The sequence below is a fragment of the Cyprinus carpio genome, chromosome B2 (genome assembly GCF_018340385.1).
Source record: "Cyprinus carpio isolate SPL01 chromosome B2, ASM1834038v1, whole genome shotgun sequence".
Taxonomy (NCBI): domain Eukaryota; kingdom Metazoa; phylum Chordata; class Actinopteri; order Cypriniformes; family Cyprinidae; genus Cyprinus; species Cyprinus carpio.
In genome coordinates, this window is record NC_056598.1 from 17,879,095 (window position 1) to 17,889,792 (window position 10,698).

The following is a 10,698-nucleotide window of genomic DNA, read 5'->3' on the forward strand; positions in this document are numbered from 1 at the left end:
ATATTTCCTCTAGCGGAACTGAGGCTTTTCGCTCCCGTACAGTGTTCATTAACACACCGTTGAAACAGGGCGGCCTGCGGAAGAACTGAAGCGTGTAGCTGTCCTTTATTGATTTCATAACCCACTCTGATACCCCTGGCAGTGCCTACCACGCTTCAGTGAACTGTGACAGCAGGCGAAGCAGGCTACACACTGTGAGGGATAACTCGCCGTTGGAGGGCGAGGAGTTTAATACCACACGAGTGTGAGAGTGAGTGATGGGGGAGAGGGGAGTGAGAGGAGGAGAATTGCTTTGATATTGAGGTGAGTTTTGTATGTTTTCCGACTTTATTGAACTGCACAGTGGAACAGTCAAACACAAACATAACAATTGCTCTTGCCACCTGCAGCAGGCAGAGGGGAGTGGTGAACACACACAGCGGAGTGAGCAGACTTTTTCAGTGACTCATCTTCGGCGCTGGGTGCAGATTTCCTCCTCCGAGAGACAGCATCAGGAACGCGGCTTTGATTCTTGTGCCAGTGGCCTGCTGTCTCTGTCAGGGTGGGGGCTCTGGACCTGACTGCACTTCAGCAGTACAGCAGCAGAAGATGCGTTTTTTCCGCGCGCAGCGCTGAGTATGAGCGGGAACGCACAGGAGGGTTTGCACCAGCACGTTTTGGCAGTAAGTGGCTAATAGCCTTCGACTGTTTCTGCGCTTCAACAAAGCGCTCCGTGAACCTCTCTACCGCTGCTCCGAAGAGACCTGAGGGATTCAGGGGAGCATCCAGAAGGGCCTTTTTTTTTCTCGAGTGAACACTTCAGGGTCCAGCCCATCCTCATGCAGAGACTTGAGCAGCTTGGCCTGATACACCTGAAGGACAGAGATGGGCGGCAATGGCTTCTTCCACGGGGGGAGTTTAACATACCCCACTTGGACAGTGCCGTCCACAGAAGACAGAAGGGAGGATGTGCACTCAACTGGTGAGCATTTGTCCTTTCGGACGCGATTCGACTGGAGGTACCACTCGTCCAGACGGCATCTGGCCGGCTCTGCAGTAGGCGCCCACTCCAAACCGAGCTCATCAACTGCCTTGGACAGGACGCTAAGGAGCTCGACATCACTAAAATGGAGGTCCCCTGCGACGCTGCCGTGGAGCTCAGTGTAATCCAGCGGGCTGTTAGACCACTCCTCTCTCGCAGACGCTGCCACCGAAATGGCACCATCCTCCTCTTCAGCGCCCTGCATGGCACCGAAGGATACCACATCTTGAGCGATGGGGGAGGGGTGGAGAACAGTGGTCTATTAAGCTCCCTGGAAGGGGACCTGCAGCAGAGGGGTGAGGAGCGTGTGGGCACTGAGCCGGCGCGGGCTCATCACCTGACCCTGACAGATCCACATCAGAAGCTTGTGGCACTTTCCTCCTTGGCACGAAGAGGCTGCAGAGGAAGAGCGCGGCAGGGCTCGTCGGGCGAGTTCATCACCTTGGATGATGGGCACATGGAGCTTGAGAGTCTGGAGGCTCATATCTCTGCAGTGGGGGCAGTCCGACCCCCCAAGCGCCGCTTTTGCATGGGCACGACCCATCAGAGAGTCATCCTTGTTTATGATGCTCACCGGAGCACAGCAGGGGAAGAGAAGGTGTGTCCGCTGCAGCGTGTAGATCATGTTGAGTAGTCTTGTTGATAGGCCTCTTACTTCTCATAGAAGGTTGGCTGAAGAAAAAGATTCTCAATGGATGACATACAAGTGCTGCTTTATATAGAGTGGGGGGCCCCTCATATTTCGCGCACTTAAACGCCATTGGCCAGTTTCACTGGCGTGATTCAATAAGGCTTCAGTAGTATTTGGAGAAAAGGGTAATTCCCCATAGCAATGTAGAGTGACCGAATCGAAAGGGAACGTATAAATCACTCAAAATTAATTTTCCCCTTGTGGGCGGTCATAACATGCCCCTTTCTGCCGATTGGTCAAGCAAATATGAGCCTGTGACGTCATCCTCAGTTCATTCACCAAAATAATAGCCCTCTGCTGCTATATCAATATATCGTCTTTCTTCTGTGCAACCTAATGCGTGTCACAGAAATATTTATTTCAGAAATATTAATCAGCACCTATGCTGATTTAATTAGCTGTGCGTTGTTAATGGTGAAACTGCGCTACCCATAGAGGAGAAGATTTTTTTTTTTTTTTAAAGGATACTATTAGACTTGTAAAGAGAAAAATATCAGAAAAGTGTATTAGTCCTATATTGATTCTCTAAACCCTGTACAATGTGCTTTTCTTAGCACAGGGGTAGTGCAGGCATTTGACACGGAGTGATAAGGGTTTGAATATTCATGATCGTAACTTTCACTTTTTATTAGGCTACTGCGGGGGGGAGGATTGTATGGTGGGGTGGGGGGCCTTGGAGATAATTGGCCCCGGACATTTGGAACAACACACTGAAAATTTGCTCTTAAGAAATTTGCTCTTTAGCCCGGATGCCTGCAGTGATTCTTCATCACGACTTCTTGGCTTCTTCCACAGTGGTGAGCAAAGCTGGAGCTTCTTCCAAGGCTTCCTCTTGCAGAAGAGTGAGCAAAGAGATAATCTCATCTCTGAAGGAGGATTGATCTGATAAATGGCGCTGCGGGCAGACTTATATAGCGGTCAGCCCCGCCCCCTTTGGCGGGCTAAAGCGCCATTGGTTTATGCAGCTACACAAACGTGAACAAATCAGGCTTCAGCAGAAAGGAAAAAAAGGAATTTACCCATACATAACGTGAGTGAACGTTCGAAAGGGAATGCTTAGTTCGTTTTTCCATTTGAAATTAAATATCAAAACGTTCTACCCATGAACCAAAAAAAAAAACGAAAATCAAGCCAACCCCCCCCCCCTTTTTTTTACAAAGGAAAAAACAAGAAAATGACTGCTTATTTCATTTCAAATGGAAAAACAAACTATCAAAACGTCCGAAAACAAACTATCAAAACGTACACGGACTGCATTTGTTTGTGGCGTTTCTTATCTGTATTTTTCCTTACATGTTTCTTCATAGGTTTAATTTAGACTTTAACCTTACCTCATATTGAAAACGCGGTAGGCTATTTCTTTCTTCGCGAACGGAAGAATAATTTGTCTGCTTCAATAAGCGAGTTTCAAACGCGTTTGCGTGCGTTTACTCTCGCTCCACCATGATGCGGATTCTCGAAATGCACAATCTGGATAGAAGCTTCACCACGGACCAAAAGAACACGTGAAACTGGGAGGGAAAATCTCTGGTATTCCATTCCACGTGATCCAAGCCGATATCATTATGGCTGTGATTATCTGGGGCCTCGTGGATAGCATAGCTTGATTGCAAGTGTTATTGCTTAAATAATCTCAGTCTAAATGTGCTCTGATAATGAATCAATGTATAATGAGCATCATAAAGAATATCATAATGGTCATTGCCATGATTTTACCTTGACACAAGTTCCTGGATGCAAGTGGTGTACAGGCATTCTTGAAGGCAGGTGTGATTGGCAGAGCTGGATCCCTGATAAGCACTCTGCTTGCAGATGTATGTTTCTTTATTTGAGAAGCTGAGCACATCCCAAAGCCCAGCAACAATTCCAGTCTTCATGGCAACAGAAAATATTAAGTCTTATATGCACTTATAAAATAGAAAATATAAATAGAAAAATAATTTAAATAGCTGATAATGGTCAGTAACAGTAAAGTCCTACAAAACCAAGTACTTTGGTTTCATTTTTGTGTTTTAGATAGAATATGAAGGTGTTTAATTATAAAAATAAAAATAAAAAATACTAAAAATTCACTATTGTGTCTATGCACATGTGTAAAATTGCATTACCTTGAAATGGTTTTCTAAGTAGCAGTTCCGTTTTTTTATTTTTTATTTTTTTGCCATCTTTGCAGTTTTTCTACTCACCTCACTGGTGAAACTGATAGTCAGCCTTTGTGGTTCCATATGTTTGGATTTGTGGAGTTGACTCATGAAGTACAAGGAAGGTTGATGAAGAACAGCAACTTTCACTTCCTTTTTTGTCTTGAGTTACATAATCATTCATTTCCATCTCTTGCTTCACACAGTGATTCCAAACGCCTCTGTTTTTGTCTTCTGTGCTGAGTTCGAGGACAGAGGACAGTGAGTAATAGAAGAAGTGGGGGAACCTGCCTGACTGGCATTGATGATCTGTGTGTGGCGGTTAAATGTATTGCACAATGTCAAAAGGATAGTGTGTATGGGTAGTCTGACCTCACGGTTGCTCAATTTATTATTAAAATTACAAAAGGAGGATTGAAAAGAGGAATTCAAACTCAGAACTGCAACTGAATTGGATTCCATAATCTGAGTAAGTTACACATGATTAAGGAAACATGTATATTAATTTTTACCTATTTTATGTCACCTATTTCATCTTCACTACTTCATTTTGTTTTCATTTTTTAAAGTTGAAATATTCCATATTTTCTTTTCATTGTGGTCATAAAATTGCATGTATTGCAAGAATTATAATTTTTTTATTACTAATTTTTTTTTAAATGAGAATAATGTCCCACAGCAGGACAGCAACTTCCCCTATACAAGCTACCTTAAATAGTTAATAAACTGCCTTTACATTCCCTTATAGAAAATAACTGTTGGTTGTTGTTTTTCACAGCAAACCAGCTGTGGTGAATTTGACAGTGATTACAACTTGGGAATTGTTCCACAGCCACCACTACTGGTCGTGGGTTTCCTCGTATACCCTTTTTGCTTTGTATAAACAGTGCCTTGGCAAAATGCCAAAGCCCAAAAAAAATCAAGGCACAAATATGGGGAAGAGTTTAAAAAAAAAAAATCTGCTGCATTGAAGGTTCACAGAAGCATGTACTGTAGTATCCGTTGCCCTTAATGGAAGAAGTTTGAAACAGCCAGGACTCTTTCTAGAGCTGGCCTCCAGGCCAAACTTGGCAATTGATAAAGAAGGGCTTTGTCTAGACTGGTGACCAAGAACTTGATGGTCACTCTAGTTGAGCTCTATGATCATACGTGTCAAGTCAAGTCAAGTCAAGACAAGTTTATTTCTAGAGCACATTTAAAACAACAGAAGTTGACCAAAGTGCTGTACATCCCACATCATAAATCAACAACAACAAAAATAAAATGACATCAAAACGACAAAAACACACAGCTCTCAAACTGAACTAAAAGCCAAAGAAAATAAATGTGTTTTAAGACTATATTTAAAAGCAGATAGTGTTGGGGCCAGCCTCACAGACAATGGTAAATTATTCCATAGTTTAGGGGCCGCAACTGAGAAAGCCCGATCTCCCCTATGTTTCAACCTTACTCTAGGAACAGCCAAGAGCATACAATCTGCCAACCTAAGAGACCTAGATGGAACATGTTGTTGTATAAGGTTAGAAAGGTAGGTCGGGGCTAGACCATTTAGGGATTTGTAGGCAAACACAAAATTTTTAAAATCAATCCTAAACCATACTGGAAGCCAATGAAGGAAAGCCAGTATGGGAGAAATGTGGTCACGCTTACGTGCCCCTTTTAGTAGTCTAGCTGCAGCATTCTGCACCAACTGCAGGCGTGAAAGAGATGCCTGGCTGACACCAGCATAGATGACATTACAATAATCCAATCGAGAGGAGATTAAAACATGTACAGGTCCTTCTCAAAAAATTAGCATATTGTGAAAAAGTTCATTATTTTCCATAATGTAATGATAAAAATTAAACTTTCATATATTATAGATTCATTGCACACCAACTGAAATATTTCAGGTCTTTTATTGTTTTAATACTGATGATTTTGGCATCTCAAAAAATTAGCATATTTCATCCGACCAATAAAAGAAAAGTGTTTTTAATACAAAAAAAGTCAACCTTCAAATAATTATGTTCAGTTATGCACTCAATACTTGGTCGGGAATCCTTTTGCGGAAATGACTGCTTTAATGTGGCGTGGCATGGAGGCAATCAGCCTGTGGCACTGCTGAGGTGTTATGGAGGCCCAGGATGCTTCGATAGCGGCCTTAAGCTCATCCAGAGTGTCGGGGTCTTGCGTCTCTCAACTTTCTCTTCACAATATCCCACAGATTCTCTATGGGGTTCAGGTCAGGAGAGTTGGCAGGCCAATTGAGCACAGTAATACCATAGTCAGTAAACCATTTACCAGTGGTTTTGGCACTGTGAGCAGGTGCCAGGTCGTGCTGAAAAACGAAATCTTCATCTCCATAAAGCTTTTCAGCAGATGGAAGCATGAAGTGCTCCAAAATCTCCTGATAGCTAGCTGCATTGACCCTGCCCTTGATAAAACACAGTGGACCAACACCAGCAGCTGTCATAGCACCCCAGACCATCACTGACTGTGGGTACTTGACACTGGACTTCAGGCATTTTGGCATTTCCTTCTCCCCAGTCTTCCTCCAGACTCTGGCACCTTGATTTCCGAATGACATGCAAAATTTGCTTTCATCCGAAAAAAGTACTTTGGACCACTGAGCAACAGTCCAGTGCTGCTTCTCTGTAGCCCAGGTCAGGCGCTTCTGCCGCTGTTTCTGGTTCAAAAGCACACGCCTGTGCATGGTGGCTCTGGATGTTTCAACTCCAGACTCAGTCCACTGCTTCCGCAGGTCCCCCAAGGTCTGGAATCGGTCCTTCTCCACAATCTTCCTCAGGGTCCGGTCACCTCTTCTCGTTGTGCAGCGTTTTTGCCCACACTTTTTTCCTTCCCACAGACTTCCCACTGAGGTGCCTTGATACAGCACTCTGGGAACAGCCTATTCGTTCAGAAATTTCTTTCTGTGTCTTACCCTTTCGCTTGAGGGTGTCAATGATGGCTTTCTGGACAGCAGTCAGGTGGGCAGTCTTACCCATGATTGCGGTTTTGAGTAATGAGCCAAGCTGGGAGTTTTTAAAAGCCTCAGGAATCTTTTGCAGGTGTTTAGAGTTAATTAGTTGATTCAGATGATTAGGTTAATAGCTCGTTTAGAGAACCTTTTCATGATATGCTAATTTTTTGAGATAGGAATTTTGGGTTTTCATGAGCTGTATGCCAAAATCATCAGTATTAAAACAATAAAAGACCTGAAATATTTCAGTTGGTGTGCAATGAATCTAAAATATATGAAAGTTTAATTTTTATCATTACATTATGGAAAATAATGAACTTTTTCACAATATGCTAATTTTTTTGAGAAGGACCTGTATAACTCTTTCAAAGTCTTTAAATGACAAAAAAGGTTTCACTTTAGACAAGAGCCTTAACTGAAAAAAACTGACTTTAACCACAGAATTTATCTGCTTTTCAAGTTTAAAATCATTGTCCATGATTACTCCCAGATTTTTAATGGAAGATTTAACATACGGAATTAAGGAACCGAATTCTGTGTTGGGGGCCACATGGGTACTACTTGGGCCAAATATCACAATTTCAGTTTTACTCTCATTAAGGCTTTAATGTCTGCAAGGCAGTCCAACAATAATTTTACAGAGCTGTTATCATTAGAATAGCAGAATCTCCTGAGTCTGTAATCAATAAGAGGTCGTTGAAAACTTTTAAGAGTGTAGTTTCTGTACAATGAAGGGCTTTAAATCCAGACTGAAACAACTCCAAAATTCCATGTAATTCCAAAAAAGATTGCAACTGTATACATACAGCTTTCTCCAGTATTTTTGAAAGAAATGGAAGTTTAGAAATAGGTCGGTAATTGGAGAAAACTGATGCATCAAGATTGGGTTTTTTTATTAGTGGTTGTACTACTGCATGTTTGAAGCCCTGTGGTACAACACCTGTGGTCAGACTGCTATTTATAATTCCTAGAATTTTGGGCCCAATAGTTTCATAAACTTGTTTTAAAAAACGTGGCGGGACAACATCTGTAAAACAGGCGGATGATTTCTTTTGATCAATTATATCTTTCATAAAAGAAGGGTCCTCAGAGGAAGGTAAAATATGTGCTCTAATATTTTCTATCTTACCTATAAAAAATTGTGAAAACTTCTCACAAACATCTGGAGATGAGTAAGAACAAGTCAGTTGAAAGGTAGGCCCATTTATTACAGCATTAATTGTACTAAAAAGAGCTTGAGGTTTGTGAGAATTCTTCAAGATAATGTCAGAAAGGTATTTTGTTTTCTCGGTTTTTACAGTTTTTTGGTATTTATGCCAGGTGTCTTTTAAGATGTCAAGAGACACCTGTAATCTGTTTTTCTTCCATTGTCGTCCAGCTCTCCTGCACTCTGACAGCACGAGTATTGTTCAACCATGGTTCACTTTTTGGCTTAAAACGCATAACTTTAAAAGGTGCAACAATGTCTAACACACTTTGGCAGGAACAATCAAAGAGTGAGAATAGCTCTTCAGTATTAGAACAGGAAGGGAGATGAAGGGAAAAACAGATGAAAACTGCGCAGCCGTGGAAGAGTTAAACACACAACATCGCCGAGCTGGTCCACTCAGTTTAGAATAAGGGAGAGAGATCTCAAATAAAACAGGCATGTGATCGGAAAAAGACGCTTCACAAATTTCAAGATTACAAATTTGTAAACCACATGATAAAACAAGATCTAATGTGTGTCCATGCTTGTGTGTAGGATCTGTCACAAACTGGACCAAATTAAAAGAGTCAATAACATTTAAAAAATCTTTCACTAGTGGCTTCATAGGACAACAAACATGTATGTTAAAGTCGCCAACTATTAAAACCCTGTCATAATTTGACATAATTCCAGACAAAAAGTAAAAAAAATCATTGATAAAGTCCTTATTACATTTGGTCGGTATATCAGAGCACACAACACCGGCTGGAATCAACCCAATTCGAAAATATTAAGTTCAAAGCTGGAGTAAATGTCTGATGACAGTTGACGACATTCAAATTTTTCTTTAAAATTGTCGCTACTCCTCCTCCTCGTCCAGAAGACCACGGAGAGTTAAAATATGTACAATCAATCGGTAAAACTTCTAAAAAAACACTTAGTTCACTGGCATTTAGCCATACGTGGAGATAGGAGTAACCTACAGAAGGATAAACATCACTGTAACACTCCACCAATCAGGTCTTTATGGCGGTGTGGCAAGACTCAATCCTCTTTTCAGCGAAGACACGCAAAAACACACTTGGAATTTGCAAAAAAAAAAAAAAAACCCTAAAGGAACCTCAGACTGTGAGAAACAAGATTCTCTGGTCTGATGAACTTCCTTTCCAAGCTTTATGTTTGAAGGAAACTAGGCACTGCTCATCACCTGCAAAGTACCATCCCAAAATTAAAGTATGTTGGTAGGAGTCTCATGCTGTGGGGCTGTTTTTCTGTATCAGGGACAAAAGGTCCGAGTAGAAGAAAAGCTCAATGCACCAAAATATTGAGATAGCCTTAATGAAAACACAGTCCAGAACAATCAGAAACTCAGACTGGGCAGGCTCACCTTCCAACAGGACAATGAACCTAAGCTAGGGTCACCATACGTCCTCCTTTTCCCGGACATGTCCTCTTTTTGGATCTTAAAAAATGCGTCCGGACTTTCTAAATCACCTAAAATGTACGGGATTCGGCTTTCGCTGTCTAAAGTCGCCATTCATAGTGTGCGTTTTTGTTTTAGAGCCCTGCGATGACTGTGTTCAGTCCCGCCCACTCCTGCAAACATTCTAATATTGCTTATATTTTTCACGCATCAGGGGGACACTATCAATTTGCAGGGAATATAATCTCTTTTGAATGAGTGTTCGCTGTTCACGTTCACTTTCTATTTCGCGATCAAATGTGCTCTGTGATCAGATATTTGTCAATGATCTCAGGATCTGTTGAGCAGCAAATCCTCCAGCATGGTCTGTCAGCCATCTAAACCCGTGATCAGTCAAATCTGACACCTGCAGCTCATGTTGGATTCAAGGTTGTCAAGTCCGCATTTTTATTTTTATTTTTATTTTTTTCGATGGAATTGTGCTACTTTCAAACTGTTGCCATGGCTTGATTTTTCCCCGTGGGTTAAAGGTTTGAAATGTTGCATAAATAACATTTGACTGAAATGCTTGTATTGAAACATTTTGCATTCTACCAATGATAAAACTGTGCTATATGTTATGTTTTGTGAAGGACAGCCACTGGTAGGAAGCTTTTTAGCTGTGTTTATGATAAATATGCGTAACAGTGACTGTAAAATAAGTTTTTTTCTGTATATGAATGACATATTTTGAGTTTTGATATTTGAGATTGCGCTACTTTGGGTGCTTTCTGCATTACTTTAACCACCAACCAACCAGACCCCAGAACCCAGCCCCCAAACCCCTGCCTACCCGCGCCCACTGTCCTGTTTTTGGAAAACTAAAATATGGTCACCCTACCCTAAGCACACAGCAAGAGTGGCTTATAGACAACTCTGTGAATGTCTGGGCTTGAACCCATTCAAATACTTCTGAAGAAACCTGAAAATGTGCATCTGCCTCCATCTTATCTGACAGAGCTTGAGAGGTGAAGAGGTGAGAAGAATGGCAGATAATTGCCAAATACAGATGTGCAAACTTGTCACATCATACCCAAAAAGACTTGAGGCTGTAAAGGTGTTTTAGCTAAGCACTGAGTTAAGGGTATGAATACTTATTCAATGTACTTATTTCAGGTTTTTTTGTTTTTAATAAATTTATGAAGTTGTGACAATTCTGTTTTTTGCTTTGACATTATGGTGTATGGAGTGTTGATTTGTTTTGGAAATTTAGTTTTGTTTAAGTTTAGGAT